The sequence below is a fragment of the Motacilla alba genome, chromosome 1 (assembly GCF_015832195.1).
Source record: "Motacilla alba alba isolate MOTALB_02 chromosome 1, Motacilla_alba_V1.0_pri, whole genome shotgun sequence".
NCBI classification, from domain to species: domain Eukaryota; kingdom Metazoa; phylum Chordata; class Aves; order Passeriformes; family Motacillidae; genus Motacilla; species Motacilla alba.
The window spans coordinates 989,524-1,012,791 of record NC_052016.1 but is presented as its reverse complement, the minus strand read 5'-3'; the positions used below and the strand labels follow the sequence as shown (position 1 = coordinate 1,012,791).

At 47.4% G+C, this 23,268-nt stretch overlaps 1 long non-coding RNA gene across 3 annotated transcripts; it reads right to left on the bottom strand.

Annotated features, from left to right (window-relative positions):
• Nucleotides 1-12,419: 12,419 nt before the first annotated feature.
• Nucleotides 12,420-18,199, bottom strand: LOC119703021. 3 transcript variants are annotated; one of them, XR_005257528.1, is made up of 5 exons: nt 17,931-18,199; nt 15,395-16,561; nt 14,057-14,391; nt 13,172-13,415; nt 12,420-12,808 (listed from the first exon to the last, which is right to left on the bottom strand). It is a non-coding gene; the product is annotated as an uncharacterized LOC119703021 (long non-coding RNA). The 3 variants fall into 3 exon arrangements; XR_005257529.1 differs by having other exon boundaries at nt 13,172-14,391; nt 15,395-15,478; nt 16,378-16,561; XR_005257527.1 differs by having other exon boundaries at nt 13,172-14,391.
• Between the last annotated feature and the right edge of the window lie 5,069 nt (nt 18,200-23,268).

Sequence of the window (23,268 nt, the reverse complement as noted above, 5' to 3'; positions counted from 1 at the left end):
CACTGACCCGTGGAGCCAAAGGAATAACGGGGCCCTCCGTGGCCCTAAAGCAGCACTAGGAGCCTCATTAAAATTGATCTGGAATTCAGCAATTAATCAACACTCACTCAAGACAATGCAGCCGATTAATCAGGCACAAAATGCCCCATCCAGATCACAGGCCCAAGGTTTGGATGAAAACCAAGCCCAAGAGAAACTCCCAGTTCTTGGTCGATAGGGAAGGACCAGGGTGTTTCAGCACATGTAATTAGCAACCAATTACTCATTAGAATTGCCCCACCAAGAAACGGGGAGCACATCCAAGGGCTCTGACCCCTTTGCATCTCTGGGCCCTTATTTCATTTTTAAAGCCCTTTTGGGCTGTGCAAAGAGCTCGTTCAGGCCCGGGGACTGTGGGGGTCAGTCCCAAATCAGCGGCATATCATGGAATAATGGAATTCCTGAGCTGAAGGGACCCACAGGATCATTGATCCAGTGCCACCCCTGCCCTGCCCAGAGCCCAGCAAGCCCAGCCTGGGCACCCCTGGCAGCGCTGGCCAAAGGCTCCTGGAGCTCTGGCAGCCTCGATGCCACAGCAGAGAGAGGATGGCAGCGTCCTCCATGGAGTTTCCCAGGCTCCAAGGCCAGGCTGGATGGGATCTTTGCAATGAGGAATTGTTCCCTGGCAGGGTGGGCAGGGGCTGGGATGGAATTCCATCCCTGGATCCCTGGCAGTGCCCAAGGCCAGGCTGGACACTGGGGCTGGAGCAGCCTGGCACAGGGGAAGGTGTCCCTGCCATGGCAGGGGTGGCACTGGATGATCTTCAAGGTCCATTCCAACCCAAACCATTCCATGATTCTGTGATTATCTTCTTCCCTTTGAAAGCTGAATCCTCTGGAATTTTTTTCCCTGGCTCCTGCCTGGGGGTCCAGGACCTGCCAAGGTCAGCCTAGGACTGGATTTCCCAGCCCTGATGGGGTTCCCGTCTGGATTTCCCTTCCTTACCCCACTCCTGGTACTCCAGGATGCTTTTAGGTTTGGAGGTGCCAGGCAAAGCTTCCCAAAATCCCTGCAGGCAGGAATTAAACACGTGAGGGCTGTAAAATAGACACAGATCGAGTATCTCATCCTTAAAATAGAAATTAATAATTGGAAAAAGAGGAAGAGAAAGGGACTTTGCTGGGCCCCATGGAATGTGAGCCCCTATTCCCATATCCAGGGACAGGAATTCTGTGGGAACCTGGGCTGAGTGCTGCCCAAAATGAGGGTTTTCCATGAAATCTCACTGCTGTTCCGAAATTTCCTTGTAAAATTCACATTGCCCTGGAGAGTCCAACCAGGAGCAGCCGGGAGATGCTGCTTCAGGAAGGATGAGCTGGAACTCCAGGGGAACATCAGGATGGTTGGCTGGAATTCTTGGTGGAAGGGACTGTGGGATCCCACATCCAATGAATTAAAGCAACCCAGTGCCATAACTGGGAATTTGGACACTGGGAATCCTTCTGGGGAAAACCTGCTGTCCTGAGGAGTGGCGCTGCCCCTTTGGGGAATTCACCAGCTGGGAAAGACTTTCCTCCTTCCAAAGGCTGAGCTTTGGATCTGGAGTCCCCCTGGGCTGCCCAGGTGAGCCCAAGGTGCCTGTTCAGCCCCAGGGCTGGCACCACAGCCCAGCAATCCAGGGAAAACTGCAGGAAGGGAGCTCAGCCAGCCGGCTCAGGGGCTTTTTTATGCCCCTGCCTTTCAGATGGACACCAGAAAAAAAGACAAAAATAAAAACCTTGGCCCTTCCTTTGTGAGGAGAACAGCCTGGGAATATTTATTATTAAAAGGAGTGATGGAGCAGTTTCCATTCTTCCATTGTTCCTGCTTTTTTCTTATTTTCTCCTTGTAAAAGCACCCGAATAAAAGCAATTTATTAAGAACTGGCATCGCCTCCAAATAGTTCCCCTTAATGGGAATGCTCTTAGTGACACTGTAAAATTTATTTACAGTTTCTCTTTTTGCTCATTGTTTGGACGGACCATAGGACACCAATAAAAAAAACCAAGGAATTATTTATGCTAAGCAGATGGAGCAGATGGAGCATTGGTGATAAGCAGCAGCTGGGCCTGATAAGCTGCCTTTAACTCGGGGTTTTCTTCGTGCCCACAGGTTTTTTTTGGAGCATTTTTTTCTGTCATTCAGCTCCCTTGGTATTAAAGGGATGTTAAATGTGGAAATCGAAGTCCTTGTTACTGAAAGAGTGAAGAATAAAGGATGAGCACCACCCTCAAAGCACTCTCAGAGCATCCTCGTGACTCCTGGTGCCTTTCCCACTCGGGAAGAAAAGCAAGACTGAAAAATAAAATCCCAAACCCGAGGGGAGTTTAAAGCACAGTGTGGAAAACCCCAACAGAGTGAGCAGAGAGTGCAAATCCTGCCTGGATTCACCTCCAGAGATGTCCCTGCAGGGCTGCCAAATAATGGACTCCTGGAATATCCTGAGTGGGAATAAACCCCCAGGGATCCCCCAGTGCCACCCCTGCCCTGCCCAGAGCCCCAAGCCCAGCCTGGGCACCCCTGGCAGCGCTGGCCAAAGGCTCCTGGAGCTCTGGCAGCCTCGGGGCCGTGCCCATTGCCTGGGCAGCCTGGGCAGTGCCAGCAGCCTCTGGGGAAGAGCCTTGCCCTAAAACCCACCCTAAATCCCCTCCTAAATCCCAGCCCCAGCCGCTCCCTGGTGCTGCCCCTGTGCAGGCAGGGAAGGACACAGAATTCCGACTCCAGTGTTCCGTGCTGGGTTCACGATCTCTTCTCCCAGGAAGGAGCCAGGCTGGCCTGTGGGTGGTCTGTCCCTCTCCAGCCAAGGACATCAAAGCAGGAGAGCAGGACACAGCTGGATGCTCCCAGCCCTCCTGCCAGGGCTCTCCTGCACAATCCCTTCCATTGATGCTGTTTGGGTCTCATCCTAGAAAGGATCCAGTGGACTCCGAGGGGAAGAAGAGGTGAGGGGAAAGGGAGAAAAACAAAACTGCCACAATAAATTTGGTCACATATTGTCCCAAGGAGAAAGCTGGGCCAGGTGCAGGGCCGTGATTGGGATCAAGTGCTGGGAATGGCTCCAAGGGCTTCAGCTGAGCTGATTGCAGAGGCTTTGGGGGCTGTGGACAATGAGGCAGCTCATTAATCCTCAGGCCTTCACCTCCTGGCAGAGCATGAGTCACGGACTGGAGAAGGTCAGAGCCTTGGATTGTTGGAATGGAACAGAAGATTGGAATTTTTCTGGGCTGAGCCCCCAGCTGGGATCAGGAAAGGGATTGGGATTGTGCCCCTCAGGTGATTCCCCACCTGCAGAGCTGCCCCAGCCCTGGGCCCAGCCCTGGCAGGAGCTGGAGCTGCTGCAGAGAGCCCAGAGGAGGCTCCAGGATGAGCAGAGGGCTGGAGCAGCTCTGCTGGCAGCAAAGGCTGGCACAGCTGGCATTGTTCAGCTGCACAGGAGAAGCTTTGGGCTGAGCTCAGGGTGGCCTTGCAGGGCCTGCAGGAGCCCCAGGAAACCTGGAGAGAGACAATTCCCAGGGCATGCGGGGACAGCACACAGGGAATGGCTTCAGAGTGAAAAATCACAGGTTTAGATTGGATATTAGGAACAATTTCCTCTGTGGCAGGGTGGGCAGGGGCTGGGATGGAATTCCATCCCTGGATCCCTGGCAGTGCCCAAGGCCAGGCTGGACACTGGGGCTGGAGCAGCCTGGCACAGGGGAAGGTGTCCCTGCCATGGCAGGGGTGACACTGGGTGATCTTCAAGATCCCTTCCAACCCAAACCTGTCTGGAATTCCCTGACATTTTGAGTCCTGTTTCAATGCCCTGGGAGCAATATTCCCAAGAGATCCATCAGGGGCAAAGCTGGGCTTCTGGAGAGTTTCAAACATGTCAGATGAGGAAACCATGGGTTGGTACCAGGCTTTAGAGGGAGAAACTGGTGAGAAGAGGAATCCAGGTGTGTGCTGATATCCCTGACATATGAGATGCACGTGTGGGATTTGTTGGGAAAACCAGGAGTGGAAAAAGAACCCAAAACGTTTTTGTGTCCCACCTGCTGACAATTCCCAGCTTGTCCTCCAATGGAACCAGCTGGGAATAGGTGTCAGGACAATTCTTGGACAGAAAGAGCTGATAAATGTTATTAAAGACAGTCAAAGGGGAAAAAAAACCAAAAGGACCCAATGATTCTAGGTCCTTCCTCCCCTCAGGAAAGCAAGGAGCATCCAGAACAGCTTCCAAATAATCCATTGGATTTTCACCCACCCCTTCCACCCCTTTGGCCTGGGGGCACTGGAAGGATTTCACTGAGTTTTGTTATTTCAGTTGCAAGAAAATTCTCAGTGAAGGGGAAGAAATGTTCAGGTGAAAGCATTCCAGATATTCCCAGCTTCCTATCTCCTGGAGGCATCTCCACCCCCCTGAGTGAGGAATTCAAACCCGAGGCTCTCCCAGAATATCCACATTTACGGAAGCTTCCCTTCCCTGGAGGAGAAGGAATCAAAACCTCAGGGAATGGTTTAGAACTTTATGGAGCTGAGCCAGAAATTCTGAGCCAGAAATTCCCCCCCAAAAAAATGGTTTTTTTGGCCATAAATCAGCTGAGCTGGTAGATGTGAAGAGACAACTGACCAAAAGAGCCACCCAGGGCTGGATGAGTGGGATTTCTGGGAAGGCCACGGAAAAATGAGTTTGATTTTTAAGAGCTGTCTCCTCATCCCTTTGAGGCCTGGGTCACTGTGCTGGTTTTGTTTCTTTACATTGTCAGTAGAAAAGAAAAGGTTGTGGGGGGAGAAGTGTTCTCAAAATTTTGCTCTGATTCTTATTACTCTTTTATTACTCTTTCTTTTCGTTAATAAATTTTTCTTGTTAACTTTTTAAGGTTTTAAACCTGCTGTACCTTTCTCCTACTCCTACCTCACAACAAGAAGTAAATATATTAGTAATTAACCAACACTAAACGCACCACACTCATTTATTACACCAGCCAAGAAATCTCAAAATTGAAAAAAATCTCAAATTAGCAAATCAAAACCACTACACAAAATTAGTGTTTCCACCCAATTCAAACTAAACCCTGCACAGGCACTCAGGTGCTTTTCCCTGTCCCATCCTGACTGATGGGGAAATGTTCCGGAATTTTCTTCTCTTTCCCATTGGAACAGTTTGGACTGTTCAGTTGGAACCAAAGCTTTTTGCTTTGTGTTTAAAGTGCCCAACTCTTGGAATTCCAGTGACAGAAAAGCTACTTCAACTGATCAAAAATGTTGAATAAACACTGGGATAATTCCAGTACTATTGGAACACCTGGCACTGGAAAAGCACAGCCCTTGGAAGTGGCAGAAATTCCTTCTTCCACAGGCAGATGGATGGTTCCCATGCCTGAGTTTTCCTGCACAGAAGGAACAAAAACTGGTTTAAAAGGCTCCATCCCAAGTCCCTTTGTCCTTCTGGCCCGGGAATTACTCGGAGTGACACAAATTTATCCAACAATCCAGTGCACCCAGTCTGGGAAAGGAGGGATTAGGAAAGTCACCAGCTCATCTCCACATGAAATTCCCAAATTATTGCCAATAATTTTGGATGGTCCAACACTCCCGGAGCTCCTGAGAGCAGAACTGCAGCCAGTTTTCCTTTATTTTTCCCCATTTTTCCCCTTTTTTGTGCCCTTGATGAACTTTAAAAGGAGGGCCTGGCTGGTGGCAGCCGAGCATTTTAACACCCCTGGAATCCTCAGGATGCATCTCATGAACAAAGGGCTAAAATAAGCACAGGAGTTTCAGTAGGGGAATAAAGAGCTGGTTTGGTTTAGGGTAAATTTGGGAGAAAAATTTTGAAGGTTTTTTTTGTAGAAAGTAGATATAACTGGGATTTTTTAAATTGGTTTGGGAAAATTTTTTTTAGAGAAAAGTGGATTAAAATTGTTTATTTAAAAGGTATTTATTAGTATAAAAAAAAGAATAATATTAAATAATAAACTTTTTGGCTGTTTTGAAGAGATGATAAATTTAGGAAGGTTTTTTTGTAGTTTGTAGTTTTCTGCAGTTTGATTTATTTAGTTTTTTATTATTTTTTTGGTGTTGTAAACGTTGTGGCTTAGGCTCAGTTTGGTGGGCTATAGGTGTGAGTTGGTGGTGGTGGTTTTCGGGGTGTTTAGAGTAGGTTTAAATAGATTTAAGGAAAAGAAAAAAAAAGAAATTATAGTTTAGGGATTTTTTTTATTTTAATTAAAAACTACTGTGCTTCTTCCTGTTCCATAAAGCAGACCTCTCCTGCCTGGGAGAGGATTTTTAGCAGGAAGATTCCCTGGGGATGAACTTTAGGAGAAGTATCCCAGTGTCTGTCACCCTCTGTGCTATGGCAGAGTGGGAGAGAGGCACAAATTCCTGCTGCTTTGGGGAGGTTTTGTCACTGCTCAGTTATTTCCTGCTTATTTTGGGATCCAGCTGGATGCCAGTCCCACCTCCAGCCTTGGGAATGCAGGATATCAACCAACACCTCTTCGGAGGTGAAGTCCTTGGAGCTTCAGGCTTTTCTGGGGAGGGAGTTACAATTTTGCCAAAACAACCTGAGCTTCTTTGATTTCAGCTCTCCCTCTCCTGGAGTCCCTCGGGACGCTTTGGGAAATCGGGATGGGCATCCCTGATTCCCACGGGATCACCCCAGCCCAGAGTTTTCTCCAGGCTTTGGGAAGGATCTGGTGCTCTCCTAAAGTTACTGGATTGTGAACAATCCTCGTTGCTGAAAGGTTCGTGAACAGCCCAGGATTTTCTGGCACAAAATGGGTTACTCCAGGAATTCCCACTGGCTCCCCCAGTCCTGAGAAGGTTCCAGAACCACTGGAAAATCTCGGGTATCCCTCAGGCTGGGTTGGCCAGCGTGGATCTACATCCACATTGCCAGGCAGCACAAACTGTCCTGGTTTTCCTTGGATCTCCTGCATTCCAAAGGTGCCTTCCCTTTCTCTGGGATCTTCTCGGCGCCAGGAGAAACATCCATGAAATATCTGGGAAACCAGCAGATGAGCCATCAACCCAAATATTCCCACGTAAGAAAACTTCCCTCAGAGGTGACTTCCCCCTCCAGGTTTTCCTTGCCATCCCTTTCCTCCTGCTCTTGTCACCCCATTCCTGCTTCTCCTCACTCCTTGGCACACTTTTTCCACTTCCCAAGGATGCAAAAAAATTTCCTGAGACACCTGAAAGAGCAAGAAAAATGTGATTTAATAATACTTTTAGTGTTTAATAATATTATTCTCACTAATAAAGTACTTAAAAATAGGGAAAACAATCCCTTGGGAATTGCAAGGAAATAAAGAACAACCTGGAAAAGGCATCCTCAAAGATCAGGAGCAGGGCAGAGCATCCATTAAAATATGGATTTCAGGAGGAAAACTTTCTGTGTAATCTCTCCCTGGAGGGAAAACGTGTGATCTGATTCCAGCTGGGAAAAAATAAAAATAAAAATAAAAATAAAAATAAAAATAAAAATAAAAATAAAAATAAAAATAAAAATAAAAATAAAAATAAAAATAAAAATATTATTATTACTATTATTTAAAGAAGCTGTGCCTGTCTTCCCTCTATGTTTTAATCACTTGATTTGTGGCTGTTTCTAAAAAATAATGGAAGCACCCAACCATGTGAGTGGCTTTTAAAATCACCTGGAAATTTGAAAGCATTCCTTTCATTAGTTTTTAGGGTGTGGAATTATTACCAAATTATTCCAAAATATTAATAATTATTACTAAAGAGTTCTCAGCCAGGATGGTTCTTTACTTTTTACCAAACTAAGATGGGTAAAAGGATGGAAAGCCATCATTTGATAATGACATGGAAAATAGAATATATTCCCTGTGAGTTTAAAGAGAGAATGTTGGGATGAGTGGGAATATTAGGCCGGAATAAAGGGGATTTTTCCCTTAATTTTTCCTTATTTTTTCCTTAATTTTTCCTTAATTCTTCAGGACTCTGCAGTGCCTCGTCCCCTGGCACAGCCAGCAGCAATGGCAGCAGATTCCTGACACTCCGGTTATGCAGCAGGTCCTATCAAATCCTCCTCTCCCTTCCAATCCAGCTGAAATAGGAACTTTTTCCTGTATTTATTTGCAGCAAACCCGAACACCGAGGCTGGAAAACCCCAGAGACCAAAGGAGATGTTGGATTTGATCCAAAGGGAAACAACTCCATTTCATTTGAGATTAAATCCTGGCTCGCTCCGAGCTGTTTGTTGCCGGGAATCGCAAAAATGGGAATGTTTCACTTTAGGGCAATCAAAATATTCCTGGTTTTCCCCTTTTTTTTAAATCCTATTTGGGGTTTGTTTGCGTTTTTGGCTGAAGGACTTGGGTGAGTTTGACATGACACTTCATGAAGGCTGTGGGAAGGAAAATAGAAGGAAAACGAGGGCCTGAGAATGATCCAGGGCTTGGCAAATAACTTCTGGAATGACAGGCAAGATTGATAGGCAATAGGAAATAACCCGGGCTTCCCAGGTTTGGGAATATTTTGAAGCATCTCCCAGTTTCCAGCACACAACCATTCCCAAAATCTCATCCCTGACTGGGTGAACAGGATCCTAAATCACCTCCTTCCCTTTGTGATGGAATAAATTCACTTTCTTTCTCCCAGAGCTCTGGAATTGAGGGATGAAAGGGATGAAATGGTCATTACATTTGGGTTTTTTGCTGGAAAAAAAAATGGGGAGGGATGGAAAGCCAGTATGGGGGGAAAATATATAAAATTATATTTAAATGATATAAAATATTATGGAAATATTATAAAACAGATGATAAAAATTCTATAAATTCTATAAAAATAAACCATGAGGAAAATAGAACGAGAAGAGAACCCACAACAATCAGGAGGTGACAGAAAAGATGAGGGGACAAGAGGCAGAAATTGTCACATGAAAACAACGTCCCTGCCATGAATTTCTGCCAGCAGGGAAGGATTTTCTCCCTCACACCCCAGCCTGGCTTTATCCAGGAGTTTTTAGTTCCCCTCTCCCTGGAGAATTCAATGTTCCAGTGGTGGAAGGTGGCTCTTCCCAGATCCCAAATTAATTTGGGGTTGGCAGGAGCTCCCCGAGGTTCATTTGTCCCTCACTCCATTTTGTGAAGTCTCACTCCAGTAAAAAATTCAACTCTCAGCTGAGCCAAATCACTTTTCCGAGCTGTTTGAAAGGAAATTTTGAAATGAAAATGTGTGAAAAATCCCAAGGTTTTTCTGGATTTTAGGGTCACTGGCCCTTTTCAGGGATTGGGGGTGCCAGGAGCAGAGCGGGGCCTCGGGGATGCGCAGGAGGTTGTGGCGCCTCGGGACTTGGGAGCTGCAGGAATTTTGTATACAAATTGCTCCTTGTGGAACATCCTGTCACATCCACACTCTGCCCTGCTGGATCTCCTCAGGAACTTCTAAATTCCCCCCAAAAAATCTCTGGATCCCCTTGTGGGAATCACCCAAAACCAGATTTCTGATTTCCACACTCCAGCCCTGTCCCAGCCTTGCTGCAGCTTCATTTTCCATGGGAAGAACGTGCAAAAATCCCACAGAATTTGGATCCATTTCCACAGAAAATGATCCTTCCTCCCTTTGGGAGTGCCCTGGCTCTGGCTGCAGCTCTGGGATGGATTTCCAGGGCGCTGCTGGGGATGCTGTTGCAGCCAGGCCACCTTCAGGGCTGGGGGTGCCAGAAAAAACTCCATGTATTCCTTTCATCTCCCTCAGAAGTTCTCTGTTTTCCAGGAAATGCAAATCCAGCTTAAAGTTTTCCTAGATTTCTTTCCCCCTCCCACCCGAGGGAGTGCTTTGACCGTTTGATCAACCAAAAAGAACAAATCAGTGGCAGGAAAAGGGGAATTTCTGTCTGCCCCAGGAATCACGGGTTCAACGGATGGAGTAACCCCACTCTGAGTTTATCCATGGCTGAAAGCTTCGTTTGGCACTGCTGCTTTGGGCTTCCCAGGAAGATCCTCCAGGCCAAAGTGTGAACACCAGAAATGGGAGTTGATGTGAACCCAACCTCACCTTTCCAAGTCTGTCCTTCACTGAAGGAATCACGGAATGCTTGGGTTGGAAAGGGCTGCAGGACCATTTAATCCAACGTGGGCAGGGATATTTCCATGGCACCTTCCCCCCTTCCAGGAGAAAGAGTGGCCAGCAGGTAGGGAAAGGAGTTTAAAATAGATTTTAGAGCTGGAAAGCTCTTCTTTCCCCTTATCCATCATGGAATAAAGATGGATAAAACGTGGCCTCACTGTCCCTAAAGCCAGGCCCAACTCCCAACATTTCATTCCTGTGCAAACCCCCATCCAAGATTAACATCAAATGCACAGATTCCATTTTCCATTTCTGTTTTTGCTGCAGAGAAGCCTGAGGTGACCATCCAGATGGGAAATTATTCCAAGTTTGGCACCAAAGGCTGCTCTGGTCTCCCAATAAACCATTTGTTGTGGATTTTTATTGGATCATTTATGCCCAGCTCTGAGGCCAAATTCTGCTCAGAGCTAGGCAAGAGTGATCCCACAAAGGCACAGGAAGGACAGGATATCACCCTGAAACACCTCCAGAAACATTTGGAAACACCTTGGAATTAATTTTATATGCACTTGCTCAGGGTCTGGATGTTCTGGATGGGAAATAAATGGAAGCTTTTGATTGGAAAGGTGGAAACAGTTTTAGTTGGCACAATCAGAATTAAAAACCAAACAAACCAAAAAAAAAAAAAAAAAAACCAAAGAAACAAAGAAACAAATGAACACAAACACCTCCCCCCCCAAAAAAAAAACAAACAAAAAAACAAAATACCCCCTCAAAAAAAAAAAAGGAAAAAAAAAAAGAAAAAGAAAAAAAGAAAGAAAAAAAGGGAAAATGACATTTCATTTTCCAAGGATTTTGATCATTGTATTTGCCCCAGTAACTGGAGTTGTTTTCCAGGCAATGAAAAGGCTTTTGGAGTTTGCACATGGCAGCACAGCCCCACCTCCTCGAGTGCCAGGTATTCCAGAGAATCCCAGAATCAGCTAGGATCCCCCAAGAATTATCCAGTCCAGCTCCTGGCCCTGAGTCTGGGATGAGTCCAGGGATGATCACAAGAACTAGGTTAGGCCTGGGAGGCAGCTCAGCCTGGAGCAGAGCTTGTGGATCATGGATAAGGTGTGGGAAGGAGCATGCAGGGGATGGAGGTTCCCACTGTAAATCCCAGCTCTGCAAATCCCAGCTCTGCAAATCCCTGTAAATCCCCACACTGTAAATCCCAGCTCTGTAAATCCCAGATCTGTAAATCCCAACTCTGAAAATCCCAACTCTGTAAACTCCAGCTCTATAAATCCCAGTTCTGTAAATTCCTTCACTGCAAATTCCAGCTCTGCAAATCCCAACTCTATAAATCTCATCTCTGTAAATCCCAACTCTGTAAATCCCCATACTGTAAATCCCAGCTCTGTAAATCACTGCACTAAATCCCAATTCTGCAAATCCCAACTCTGTAAATCCCAGCTCTGCAAATCCCAGATTTGTAAATCCCTACTCTGTAAATCTGCACACTGCAAGTCCCAACTCTAAATCCCAACTCTGTAAATCCCAGCTCTGTAAATCCCCACACTGCAAGAACCAACTCTGTAAATCCCAGCTCTGTAAATCCCAGCTCTGAAAATCCAGCTCTGTAAATCCCAGATTTGTAAATCCCAGCTCTGTAAATCCCCACGCTGCAAGAACCAACTCTAAATCCCAACTCTGTAAATCCCAGCTCTGTAAATCAGTGCACTAAATCCCAATTCTGCAAATCCCAGCTCTGTTAATCCCAGCTCTGAAAATTCCCACACTGTAAACCTCAACTCTGTAAATCCCAACTCTGTAAATCCCCACACTGCAAAACCCAACTCTGCAAATCCCAGCTCTGTAACTTCCCACACTGTAAATCTCAGCTCTGCAAATCCCTAATCTATAAATCTCAACTCAGCAGATCCCCACATTATAAATCTCAGCTCTGCAAGTCCCAGCTCTGTAAATCCCAGCTCTGTAAATCCCAACTCTGTAAATTCCCACACTGTAAAGCTCAGCTCTGCAAATCCCTACTCTATAAATCTCAAATCCACAGATCCCCACATTACAAATCCCAGCCATGCAAATCCCAGCTCTGCAAATCCCAGCTCTGCAAATCCCAGCTCTGTAAATCCCTGTTCTGTAAATCCCAGCTCTGCAAATCCCAACTCTGTAAATCCCAGCTCTGTAAATCCCTGCTCTCCAGCCTCTCTTCTTTAAAGAGGAACCCCAGGGAGGAAGGACTTGGAGAACACTTGGAAAAAGCGACAGGAAGGAATCCTGTGGTGGAAGGAGGAGGGAGTGTGAGCCAGGAGGGAGGGCTGGGTTGGAGGGAGGGATTTTGTGGAGTGTCCTGGCCCATGGAAGGAGGTGGATGATCCATGAACCCAAGTCATTCTGTGATCCTGGAAAAAAACAGCCCAACCTCATCATCCCTGGGAGCTTCCAAAGCAAAACGTGCAAGGAAAACCCTAAATTTATCAGAGTTCATCCTGCTGATCCCACATGGAATAAAATACAGGAGCAAACTGTTCCCTGCTGGATTTTTATTCCTTGAGATCCAGGGTGGAAAGCAGCAGATAACATTTTCCTCTGGTGGCCGGACACATCTCAGGGAAAGAGATTTCCCTGGTGTTTCTAAGGGATTTGAAAAGCTGACTTCTGGGGAAGAGAGGGCAAAGAATTCCAGGAGAGGAAGGAACTCCATGGAAACTGGTCTCAAATCTCTGCCTTCAGTTATCACACGAGGAAATCATGGAGAGATCAAGCCTAGGGAAAAAAAATCAATATAGAGGAGAAAAGGGAATCACTTGGAAGCAGAATCAGGAACTGAGGGGGGAAATGGAGCAAAATATAAAAAAGGAATGGAGTGCAAGAGGAAAAGGAAGGAACATGGATGAACCATGGACAGATGTGAGGAATGAATTGCTGGACAATGCCCAGAAACATCTGAGAACTGGGAAAAGAGGCAGAAAAAGGAAGGGAAAGAAGCCAAAAAGCACAAGAGCCCTGTTTGTATCTCCTCAGGATTTGTTTGTAGCTGTTCTGTGAACCTGACTTTGCTTTCCAGAACCACTCAGGAATTTGCTTGGAAGCTGCAGCCTCCTGTGAATAAATCCTATCAAATCCCACCTCCAGGAGGTTCTCCTGTTGTTCACCCCACTCCTGCAGTGGTGTCCCCACTCCGTCAGGGCTGGTCCATGGAGATTTTCCCTCTGCTGTGGGAAGCCTTTGGGAGTTGCCACGAGGAGCAGGAGAAATCCAAACCAGCTCCACTCCTCACTAACAGTGACATGTGGGCAGCAGGATCCAGGTTTATGTCCTGAATTCCTTGATCTCTTTAGCAGGAGAAGGAACATCTCCTGAGGCTCTGCAGCTGGAGAAACAAAGGAACTTCTTTATTTTCACTTTGCATTCTGCCCTTTTGTATCTTTGTGAAGTAATTCCTCATCCCAGTTATTCCAGAGGGTGGAAAATCTTTGTTCCTTTTGAGGATTTTCCTCAGGCTGGGAGGTTTTTTATCCTCTGCAGTTAAAAACCACCCAAACACACACACACACACACTGTAATTTGGGATTTAATCATCACTGGAAACATGGAATCACTGAATGGGTTGGGATGGATGTTAAGGATCATCCCATTCCACCCGTGCCATGGGCAGGCACACCTTCCACTATCCCAGGTGGCTCCAAGCCCCATCCAAGCTGGCCTGGGACTCTTCCAGGGGTCCAGGGACAGCCACAGCTTCTCTGGGAAACCTTTTAGCTCTCCTAAAACCCACTTTAAACAGATCCACCTTTGCTTTCCACCAATTTTTTAGGCCTTTCCTTCCACGAGGCCTCAGCTCCCTCAGAGTGATGAAACACTTGACAAATTATAATTAATCTTGTGAAGAGCTCTCAGCCCCAGGTGCTGGGGCTCTTCACTTCTTCACCAGAAGTGTTTACGGGATAACACTTGTGGGATTAAAAAAGTACAGCCTGAAAATGTGGGCAGAAAATCCCAGAACTGCCTGACCTTGGATCTCCGGGTGGATGAGGAGTCCCTGTGTGACCCCCGTGCCCCCCTGGCAGGGGGTTTGTCCTGGAGATGTGTGACAGAAATCAATGAGGAGCAGGATCTGTGTCTTTCCAGGTGCAGCTGGAATACTTCAGAGCCTTCCTGGGCTTCATTAGTCCAGGTGTTAACGAGTTTTTGTTTGCACCGCAGTTCAAGACACAATTACAAGGGAGGGGTTAAACTGAGGCTGTTGTTTTGTTGGAAAATGAAGGATCCTGGTTTTGTTTCCTCCTGGTTTTTCCTCCAGGCGCTTAAAAAAGCCTTCCTCCTCTTCCAAGGGTTTTTCTGACACTCTGGAAATTAAGCAAACCAGATTTTCATGGAGTCATGGAATGGTTTGGGGTGGAAGGGATTTAAAGGATCATCCTATTCCATTCCCTGCCATGGCAGGAACACAAAATTCCCAGAATTTACAGAATGACCAGGTTGGAAGAGACCTTCAAGGCCATTGAGTCCAAGGCAGCCCCAACAGCTCAGCTGCACCCTGGCACCCAGTGCCACATCCAGGCTGTGTTAAACACCCCCAGGGATGGGGACTGCACCACCTCCCCGGGCAGAACATTCCAGAGCTTTATCCCCTTTCTGGGAAAGCTTTTCCCTGCTGTCAGCCTGTGTTTGCCTGGGTGCAGCTGGAGGCTGTGTGCTCTGGCTGTGTCGGTGCCTGCAGACAGAGCCCAGCCCCAGCTGAGCACAGGCACCTTTCAGGAGCTGCGGGAGTGCTGAGGGCAGCCCTGAGTCTCCTTGGCTCCAGGCTGAGCACCCCCAGCTCCCTCAGGGCTTCCTGGCAGGGTTTGTGCTCCCAGCCCCTCTCCAGCTCCTGCTGCCGCTCCATTCCTGATCCAGGCCAGCAGCCATCGGCCTTCTTGGCCAACTCCCGCAGTGCCAGGCTGCTCCAGCCCCAGTGTCCAGCCTGGCCTTGGGCACTGCCAGGGATCCAGGGATGGAATTCCATCCCAGCCCCTGCCCACCCTGCCAGGGAACAATTCCTCATTGCCAAGATCCCACCCAGCCCTGCCCTCTGGCACTGGCAGCCATTCCCTGGCTCCTGTCCCTCCATCCTTGTCCCCAGTCCCTCTGCAGCTCTCCTGGAGCTCCTTCAGGCCCTGCCAGGGGCTCTGAGCTCTCCCTGGAGTTTCTCTCCCCAGGTGAACAATCCCATGGGCCACAATCCCCTTTTAGAGGCCGGGTCCTATTTCCATCCTGGAGAACTCCTGAACTCCAGCGCTGCGCAAGATCAAAAATGAGGAAAATCAGCATGGCCCAACCCCCTTGCTGCTTAATTGGCCTGTTAATTACCTGAATCCTTTTATCCACGCGGAATATCCCAGTTCCATCCCTTTTATGGGGTTTAACAGTGGAAGTTTTATAATCTGGAAGATCCTGTTTCAAAATAAAATAAAAATGAGCTGATTTTTCAGGGAATTGTCCCATGTTTAGAGATGTTTGTGTGTCCCGCTGAGCTGCTGTTTAGGAGAATTATTTGCTGTCTCCAATGCCAAATAAAGCTGTTATTTCTTATCTCTGATGAAGATTAATTAAAATAAATCAATTTAAAAATCCCATTTTTCACCCTGTTCTTCCCCCACAACTAAAAATGATTTAAAATGCAATTTTATGCAAAATATTGCTGTAAAAAATAAAGACAATAAATAATAATACCGCAGAAAATTAATTTTGCAAAGACTTCTCTATTTCCTAAACTTCCTGATTTTGCTGATTTCTTGGCATACACTTTACTTTTTCCTTGGGGAGGAAATTCAAGATACATTTTAAATTGTCAAATCCTCATGTCACCCTAATTCATAAAATATCATTTCATTTTCTTAAAATCATTACAGATATCTGTGATATAAATCATAAACCACTGGGTTAATTACATAAAGGGCTGCATAAATTAATTTGTAATGAAATTTTCATCCCTTTTTTTTTTTTTTTTAAGGAAACCACACTTGTGTATTCACTAACTTTGCATTCTCACTGCAACCTTTTGAAACAAACTTGACAGAAATTTCCAAGACATTCAGTTCCCCCAGAATTCCATGGCTGGCAGTGAAGGACACTCTTGGATTAATGTAAATTACTCCAAGGGATTATCAAGCACTGGAGAAACCACCCCCCAAAAAAAGGATGGATCAGGGAAAACAATTCCTTCTCTGTTCTGGAGGATAAAAACAACTTCTTTGTGTCTCTCCATAATTCCCTTTTTTTTTTTTGGACAGAGCAGAATATTCCCGAATGTCCCTGCACTTGAAAAGCTCATTTTGGACTCCAACACCAACATATCAATGTCTTCCATTGTTTCTCTTGGAGTGGGAAGGAAATTCAGTTATTCCCAGGGAACTGGGTAAATTCTGGGATGGCACAGGGGATTCCTTGGATCTCCTCCCTCCTGCTCCATTCCTTGGGATTGCTGAGGCCTCCTGGGCAGAGCAGAGTGTCCAGCTCGGATTAGGGTGTGGAGTCCTTGTGGAAAAAATAGAAATTAAAATAAAATAAAATAAAATAAAATAAAATAAAATAAAATAAAATAAAATAAAATAAAATAAAATAAAATAAAATAAATGACCAGGCTTAATTCCAATACCCTCAGAGCTAAAAAGTCCTTAATTATGCCAGGACAGAGTTGAGACAGCTGGAGCTGAGGCCATGCTTATCCCAGTGATGGGAATCTCCTCTAGGGATGGTTGGGAATCTCCTCAGGAGGGGTTTGGGAATCTCCTCCAGAGAAAAAGAAAATAAATAAAAGGAGTGAAATTGGGGGTTTTGTGTGTTTTTCTCTCTATTTTTCCTTTTTTTCTGGTGTTAAACCCCCCCAGATTGCCTCGAGCAACAAAGCCAGGCTTTGGCAGGTTAGTCCTAGTTAAGGGCATATGGCTCCTTATTCCCAGTGGGAATTCAGCCAGGAGTCAGCCAGAAAATCCAGATTCCCCTAATTAACAACAGCCAAACATTTGGCTAAAAAAATCATGAGGGTTTTTTTGCTGTTGTTTGTTTGTTTTGTGTTGGTTTTTGCGTGGCTTTCCACCCATTTATCTGTCTTTATTTTTTAAGGGAAAGAAAAAAAGGAAAAAACCCACACCACTCTAGGCTTGATGGAGCAAATTATGTTGCAATTATCCTAACGATGTCTTTGTGATTTTTTTTTGGGAAAATATTTGGTTTTTACTACAACCCTCCTTGGATTTGCCATAGATTTCAAGAAGAATTGAAATAAATTTCATTGATTAAAAATCATCGTTGGGGGACTTTTTTTTTGAGGGAAGCCAAACCACTCTTAGATGGTCCAGAGGAGGCCACAAAATTGAGGATCCCACTGGGAAAGTGGGAAGGCTGGAGCACCTCTAATAAAGAAAAAATGTGAGAGTTGGGGTTGGAAAAGAAAAGGCTGCAGGGAGACCACCTGCACTTCCAATATATGAAGGATGTTCCTAAAAAAGATGGACACAGACATTTTCCCAAGGTCTGGATTGACAAAAAGCAGATTTAAATTGGACATGAGCAAGATATTTTTTGGGGATGAGAATGGAGAGACACTGGAACAGTTCTGACGTGGCTGCCCCTGGATCCCTGGCAGTGCCCAAGGCCAGGCTGGACACTGGGGCTGGAGCAGCCTGGCACAGGGGAAGGTGTCCCTGAGGTGGCAGGGATGGAATCAAAGGATCTTTGATGTTTTTTTCCAAAGAAAACCACTCCATGAATCTGGGATAAACCATCCCAAAAAAACCCCCAGAGTATCCCTAGGATTGCCACAAAAAAGGAACATGAAAAGTTGGGAATATGGTCAAGAGAAGCAGCTGGGAAGGGTTTTAGGAGCCCCGATCTGCTCCATTACCTTGGACGTGGATAAATCCTGGATTCCCTCCTCCCTGGGCTGTCAGACCCGCTCCAGATCTTCCCCTTCCTCCCTCTCCAGGCAGCAGGACACAGGCGACTACCAGGGAAAGGTAGGAGCAGATGGAGCAGGTGGAAAGCTCTGGAATGTGCAGGGAGCTCCAAACCATGGCTGGGCAGGTTCCTTCACACCCCAGTGGCAAAGAAACCCCAAAACTGCTTTATCCGAGCCTGCAAGGACGGAGCTGAGCCCATCTTACCATCCCTCCCACCTGGAAACATAATTCCCTGCTGGAATTCACTTCTGCACCGTCCCCTTTCCTCCTGAGTGACCTCCTCTTCCTCCCATTGTGCCAGAAGCAGCATTCCAAGCCCAGGAATGATTCAGCAAATCAGGCAGTGCAGATCCCCAGCTCCTTGTTGGATGTGGAGAGCGAACGTTATTCACATTCCCAGCAGTTCATTAAAAAAAAAAAAAAAAAAAAAGCTAAATCAAGATGTTGCTGAGCTTTATTTTCAGTCTGTTGCTTCCAAAGGCTTAATAAGAAAATCCTGGTTTCCTTAGGGATGATTCGCTCAGGCTTTGGAGGCTCTGGAAGGGACAGAGGCAGCAGCAGTGATTTGTGAGCTCTGGAAGGGAAAGGCACCAGCGGAGCCCTAAACCCAGCCTGGAACACTCCTAATAAATAATCCTGAGCTCCAAGCCAGGTCCCAGCAGCTCTCCCAAGCTCTCCCTCCACAGCAACCTCAGAGGCCCTGGAAAAACCTGGCAAGCTCAGCCCTCCCTGCCCTCCTCCACAGCCTGGCTGCCAGTGCTCTGGAATCAACCCCTAAATCCCTGTCCTCTTCCCATGAGAAACCCTAAATCCCTGTCCCTCCTCTTTTCTTTTCTTTTCTCTTCTCTTCTCTCTTCTCTTCTCTTCTCTTCTCTTCTCTTCTCTTCTCTTCTCTTCTCTTCTCTTCTCTTCTCTTCTCTTCTCTTCTCTTCTCTTCTCCTACCTAAATCCATGTTCCTCTTTTCTTCCAGGAACAAACCCCTAAATCCCTGTCCCTCTTCCCTTCCCATAACAAACCCCTAAATCCCTGTCCTCTCCCCTTCCCATGAGAAACCCTAAATCCCTGTCCCTTCTCTTCTCTTCTCTTCTCTTCTCTTCTCTTCTCTTCTCTTCTCTTCTCTTCTCTTCTCTTCTCTTCTCTTCTCTTCTCTTCTCTTCTCTTCTCCTACCTAAATCCATGTTCCTCTTTTCTTCCAGGAACAATCCCCTAAATCCCTGTCCCTCTTCCCTTCCCATAACAATCCCCTAAATCCCTGTCCCTCTTCTCTTCCCATAACAATCCCCTAAATCCCTGTCCCTCTTCCCTTCCCATAACAATCCCCTAAATCCCTGTCCCTCTTCTCTTCCCATAACAATCCCCTAAATCCCTGTCCCTCTTCCCTTCCAGGAACAAACCCCTAAATCCCTGTCCCTCTTCCCTTCCAGGAACAAACCCCTAAACTCCTGTCCCTCTTCCCTTCCCAAACAATCCCCTAAATCCCTGCTCCTTTTCCTCCACTCCTGCTCCTGTTCCTTCCTCCAGCAGCTCCCTGTGTCCTTCCCGCCCATCCTGGGGGAGCTGTCCCTGTCAGGACAGGAGTGACAGCAAAGTGTCCCCCAGAGGGGCCTGACCTGCTGAGCTCATCTGTTCCCAATCCCTCAGCTCGAGATCCAGGAGGAATTTTCTCCCCAAAAAGCAGGAATTTGGGGGTGCTTCCACTCCTCTGTCCCAGCAAAGGCTCTGCCCTTTTCAGTAGGATCTGGGCACTTCTTCCATACCCAAATCCAGCTGTGGGGCCAGGCTGGGGAGGACATGGATGATTTTTAAGGCTCTTTTCAACCCAAATATTTCTGGGATTCTCTGATTCAATTTCCCTGATGATCCCAACATCTTTCTGTTTCCTCATGGATGGGGAAGGACTTTTTACAAGGGCATGTACAGGACAAGGGGGAATTTTAAAGTGCCAGAGGGCGGAGATGGATGGGATCTTGGGAAGAAATCCTTCCCTGGCAGGGTGGGCAGGGGCTGGGATGGAATTCCATCCCTGGATCCCTGGCAGTGCCCAAGGCCAGGCTGGACACTGGGGCTGGAGCAGCCTGGCACAGGGGAAGGTGTCCCTGCCATGGCAGGGGTGGCACTGGATGGGCTTTGAAGCCCCTTCCAATCCAACCCATTCCAACCCAAATGATCCTGGGGTTCTGGGATTCAGGATTGAGATAACATTGCTGTGCCCATCCATGCCCCACGACAATGCCTGTGGCCAACCAGGAACATGGAATTCCATCCCATCCCTGATTTCCAGCCCCTGACCCGAAGTTCCAGAACAAACCCCAACCCTCATTTCAGCCTCTCCATAATCCAGGGGGGGATTTGTGGGATATGGGGAGGGGGGAACCCAAACCAAACAAGTTATTCCTGCAGATTTGATGAAAGGTTCTTGGGCCAGAGGGTTTTGCCTGAAACCCAGGAATTTTTCCTTCTCTGCTCCAACTCCAGCGCAGCCAATTGTGTGTGGTTTGTGCTGTTGCTGTGAACATTCTCTGGCTGTACAAGAGTAGGGCTAATTAAACTCTCACAGCTATACATTAATTAGTAATCAACATAAATAATCATAAAAACGTCGCCCTTTGATGGCAAGACTTGACCAATTCCAACAGGGTTTGGCTCAACGGAGCATTCGAAGAATTTGGCCATAATCTGCTTTTTTTGCCAACCCTTAAAGGAGTCCTTTCCCTGCTAAGCATGTTTTTCTTCAAGAAATTATCCTCCTTCCAAGCCAATTAACTGCATTCCAACGAAAACAGGGAGAATTTGAAATAAATGATACCAGGCTGTTAGTAAAGAAAGAGAGGGGGAATGAGAACACAATTGAGAGTCTGAAATTGCGGTCACTTAAATCAAACCCCTTCTGTGCACAGCTGAAAACATTTTCTCTCCTCAAATCCTGACATTTTACCACAGGAGAAGGAACAAGGGCATTAAATCTTCCAGGGGTTTTCACTTGTTTGGGTTGCCAGAGTGGCTCTGGTGCTGCCTCACGTTCTGAATGTTTTAAGAAAGAAGTTAATTACCCAATTCAGGGACAGAAGAATCAGGGGGAAACAGAAAAAGGAGGAGAACACAAAATATTCTGAGCTGGAAGGGACCCACAGGATCATTGAGAGCAACTCTTGAGTACAGAGATCAAATCCAGTTTTTTGTGGAATCAGAGCTGAACAAAGTGCAGGATAAACCCTCAGGAATTTGGGGACAGTAGCTGAAGGGATCCCTCACCTTCCCAACACCTGAGGTGAACCCAAAAAACAGCACTGGGAGTCTGGGACAAGGTGTTCACACAGCCATGACCCCGGAGCTGGGAGACCAGGAGAGGAGATCAGAACTTGGATATTCCAAAAGGAATTTGGATCTTCCAAAGAAATTCCTCCCCGTGGAAGAAGGGCAGGCCCTGGCACAGGGTGCCCAGAGCAGCTGGGGCTGCCCCTGGATCCCTGGCAGTGCCCAAGGCCAGGCTGGACACTGGGGCTGGAGCAGCCTGGCACAGGGGAAGGTGTCCCTGCACCCAGTGGAACTGGATGAGCTTTAAGGTTTCTCCCAATCCAACCCAGCCCGTTCCATGATTCCATGAACTCTCAGCCCGAGGGGTCTGGCTTGCTTTGACAGCTGCTCCTGCTGGTGGCCCCACCAGAGGTGCTCCTGGTGTCCCCTCTGTGGGATGAGCAGCTGCCTCAGGAGTGAAATTCTCCAGGAAGCTGCTCCCAGAGGAACTGGAGCCACAAAGAGGGTGAAAACTGGCCCAGCCTTGAGCACTGAGGAGAAGGAAGCCACTGAAAGCTCTCCCAGGTTTTTCCATGCAGGTCTGGCTGAGCACAAGGAAGATCCAGCTGGATTCCCTTCCCAAACCCACCAGAGGAGCAACGCTGAGCTGGGAGCACCCTGGAGCTCTTCCCAGTGCCTTCCCAACTCCAGCATTTCCACAAAGCCAGGGCTGCCAGCACCCTTGGGAAAGGAGAGCTCCTGCTGTCACCTGGAGCAAACCAGCAGGGGTGGAGCAGGTCTGGATATCAATGCCCAGCTGTGTGGGCACCCAGCTCTCAGGGGGGATTTTTGGAACTTCAAATTCCCATCCTCAGTGGAGACCTTTCTCCTGCATGGAAAGGCAGAGGCAGCTCTCCCACTCCTCCTCCCCTGTCACATGGATCCACCAGGAGTCCTATTGCCATGTCCAAAGGCTGCGTCCACACAGGGCTTTAAAAAGTTTTCCGAGTCTTCCTTAGGTCAGATCCCAGCCTGGTGTGCTCCACATCCATCCTGTGAGGAGCCCCTCTGGAAAGGGGAGGATTCCTGCCGCTGTTATTTCTATTCCCTCAACACTCTGGCCCAGGGTCCCTTTATTTTAGGAATTGTCCAAACAAATCCTTTCACCAGTCCTTCCCTCGGGGGCTCCCCAAATAGGAGAGCCTGAAATCCTTCAGGATTGTCTGGCCCTCCCGCTTCCTGCAGGACATCTGCTTACATCAGGATTTATGGGTGTGAGAAATTAGCTGCAGTTCCTCCTCTGTGAGCCGAGGTTCCGAGCAGCTTTCCCTGAACCATCCATCACACCACGCTGGGGTTGCTTCCACGGAGCATTCCCAGTTCCCATCTCAGCTGTGGTGACCACCAGGCTGTTCCTCATTGGAAGTTTCCTCATTGTGGCTCTGCCAGGGGCTGACAGATGGAGCCATGGCAGGGCCAACTCCCAGTTCAGTGCGGGAATAAATCCTGCAAATCCTGGGGAAAGCCACAGCTGGCAGGACTCCTCCATCCTCCACATCTCAGGTGTTTCACCTCCCTGCCAGCAAAAAGCAGGCACAGTGAGGAACAGGGAACATTCCCATCCTTGAAAGTGCCCCAGGCCAGGTTGGATGGGGCTTGGAGCAAGCTGGGATAGTGGAAGAGGTCCCTGTCCATGGAATGAGATAATCTTGAAAATCTCTCCCAACCCAAACCATTCCATGATTCTCTAAGCTCTTCAAGCCTAACGTTTTATCAGGGAATTCAAACCACTCTTCCCTCTCTTCCACGTGGACTGGGCTGCCTCTTGCTGTCCAAGAGGCAGGAGGAACTCAAGGCCCCCGAGCTCAGCTCCTGTGGACTTCTCCCAGCTCAAAGAAGAGCTCCCAGATGCACCCCTGCACACCCAAACTGCACTTCAGCCGCTTGGATCCCAGGGAATGTTCACTCAGGAACTGTGGTTCCCTCTCTCGGCCAGCTTGGGAGTTCTAACAAGCCTCTTCTGGCCAGTTTTTCTTCGTTCTCGCCCC